Below are 3,297 nucleotides of genomic sequence, written 5' to 3' on the forward strand. Positions count from 1 at the left end.
ATCACGCTGACCTTGCCCAGGCAAGGCCAGCAAGGCCAGCCAAGAAAAAGCCTGAGAGAAAAGCCGAACCAACCAAAGTCAGAGCTACCAAAGGCTCTCCACCGCCCAGTGGACCCAAGGATAGCCTGACAACAGACGAGGACCCCTCAACCAGCGAGGACCTCGCAATGGAGTAACTATCACTGATGTAACTATCACTGAGTAACATCATGACACACCATCTAAGCATCCTACAGTGGAACATCAATAGCTTCTCTGCAAAGAACGCTTTTCTCCAAGCAGTAGTGCGATCAAGGAACATTGACATTGTCATGCTCCAGGAGACATTAACAGTGGACACTGTTCGCTTCTCAGGGTACCATGCCTTCACACTGCCACGAACACCTAGCAAGAGAGGCTTGATCACCCTTGTGAGAGCAACAATCCCCTGCTCCGCAATAGCCGATGCATCGCACTGTGGAGACGATGTTGAATCCCTTGCCGTCGAGGTTCACCTGGCCGGGGGGCCCCTCAAACTGTACAATGTGTACAGCCGGCCACGCTGTAGAAGCTTAGACATCAGCCAGGTCTGTGCTTCTGCTGCACACGACCGAGTGATCATAGGGGGAGACTTCAATGCACACCACCCCATCCTGGCTCCCTGCCGGGCACCGGATGCGGCCGGCTATCACATAGCCGATGTGCTAGAGACATTCCCTGAGATCGCTCTCCTCAACACCCAAGAGCCAACGCACGTCAGAGGAGGGGTTCTAGACCTCACCCTGGCCACTGCGACTCTGGTGGGGAGGATTGGCTGGTGTGTCGATGAGACCATCACAAGTGACCATTACGGCACTATAACTACCCTCATGGATGCTGGCCCAGCCGAAATCCTAAAACCGAATCCAAGATGGAAAACAGACAAGGCCAACTGGCAGGCGTTTCAAAACGCCTTGGCCCTCTGTCTGAGATGCAACAATCCCCCACAAAGCGAAAATGTGGAAGTGCTCGAAGCTAGCCTGCTTAACGCCATTAATGAAGCAGCCTCACAGACCATACCCAAAACTCGGCCTGGGTCCAGAAGTCACAAAGACGCCTGGTACTTCAATGACGAGATCAGGGAGGTCAACCACAGGGTGAACATGTGCCGAAAACTATTCCGAAGGCAAAGAACCCCTGACAACTTATCCCTCCTAAGGGAAGCTGTCACGGATGCCAAGGAAACTGCCAACAGAGTCAGGCAGGAAAAGTGGCTGGAATGGTGTGAGTCCTTCGACCACCAAACCACCCTTTCAGAGCTGTGGCAACGGGTCAAGCGAGCTACCAGCCGCTCAGCCCCGAGGTGCACCCATCACGACCCCCAAGCAGAGGCTAACAGACTGTCGCACGAGTTCTCTGCGAGAACGAGCAGCAACTCGTACCCCATTATCTCCCACCTAGGACTAGCAGGTGAGCGTGCACTCTTGCAACTCATCAACAAGTCCTGGGAAACTTCCACTCTACCCCAGAGTTGGAAGAGGGCTACCATAGTTCCCGTCCCAAAACCAAATGAGCCGGGGAAGTACCGCCCCATCTCTCTGCTCAGCTGCCTGGCCAAGACGGCTGAGAGGATGGTACTAAACCGGCTTCAATGGAAAACGGGACCCCCGTACGAACACCTTCACGGGTTCACAAGGGGCATGGGCACAGCACACAGCATAGCCTCGCTCTTAAGCACAATCAGCAAGGGCCCAGCTGTGGTGGTATTCCTTGACCTGGAGAAGGCTTTTGAACTGGCAAGTCCGTTTGCCATTCAGGAAAGCCTGATCCAGAAGGGAATCAGAGGAAAGCTCTTGGCTTGGATAGGTGACTACTTCAGGGACAGGACTGCCAATGTCAAATTCCAGGGTCACCTATCGCAATGGAACGCCACAGGGTTGGGTTCTCAGTCCAGCCCTATTCAACACTTTAATGTCCTGCATCCTCAACATAAACCTCCCAGTGGGGTGCCAGATCATCTCGTATGCAGACGATCTCGCTATCACCTCCACTGGACCACGCAGCCAGAATAAAGCCCAGCGTTGTCTGGACCTCGTGTCAGAGGAATGTTGTAGGACAGGACTAAAGGTCTCTGCTGCCAAATCCAAAGCCATGGCTCTGAGACAGAGAGTTCGAGGCACAAGACTGAAAGTCCAGGGAGTGGAATTAGAATGGGTCAAGGACTACCTATACCTTGGGGTAAGGATAGACCGGACCCTCTCCTTCCATAAGGAGGTCCAGTACCTGGTTGACCGAACCAAAGCAAGACTGTCCGTCATGAGAGCAATGACTGGGAGACGCATAGGGGCCAGACACAAAGTACTAAGATCATTCTATGTACATGCTGTCCGGCCCATTGTGGACTATGCCTCAGTCGCTCTAATTGCTGCAAAGAAAAAGCACACAGACAAATTAGAAACAGTCCAAAATGAAGCTGCCAGGATCATTCTGGGTGCCCCGAGGTGGACGAAGGTCCTCAACCTCCTGATGGAGGCAAACCTTCTCCCCCTGGACTCACGAATCGATCTAACGGCAACACAATTCCTGTCAAAGGTCATCCAGGCTCCCAGGAACACAAGCCTGAGACAAAAATTAGTCAGATGCCTCGAACAAGACAACGAGCTCGTTGCAAACAACTCCTGGCTGTCTCATACAGCCAGGGTGTTGATACGCCATCAGCTCAAAGAACAGCTTCTTGCTAAGGGCATGGACTCCCCCCACCCCGACTTTGCCGAAGCCCCGCCGTGGGCACTGAGCCTGATAGAGTTCAACATAATGAGTCTGTCAATGAAAAAGAGCCTATACCCCATGCCTAGCCTAAAGGCAGAAGCCCACAGGGTCATTGCAGCCATCACTCCTCCGGGTAGTAGAACATACTACACGGATGGATCGGTCGATCCCTTGAGCCACACTGCAGGCGCCGGCTTTGCAGCTAGGGATGCCACGCGATCCATGAGGGTAACAGACAACGCCTCCTCGCTACAGGCAGAGGCAGTTGCATTCATGGGAGCCCTAGGCCACGCGTCCCTAAGGGAAGGACACGTGGTCATACACACAGACTCCAGGGCAGCCATTGACTGTCTTCAGCACAGTTTACCCACAGACAACATCTACCTACTGACCACGATTCTCACAATGGCACAGATAATTCTTGCTCAGGGTAGAAGAATTATCATCAACTGGGTCCCAAGCCACATCGGCATCAGAGGGAACGAGCTTGCTGACAGACTAGCCGTCGCTGGCAGGGGTATGCCCCCAAATCCCATGACGATAAAACCAAGCCGAAAATTACTTATGGAG

The sequence above is a fragment of the Penaeus chinensis genome, unplaced genomic scaffold, assembly GCF_019202785.1.
Source record: "Penaeus chinensis breed Huanghai No. 1 unplaced genomic scaffold, ASM1920278v2 CTG_2848, whole genome shotgun sequence".
Classification (NCBI taxonomy): Eukaryota; Metazoa; Arthropoda; class Malacostraca; order Decapoda; family Penaeidae; genus Penaeus; species Penaeus chinensis.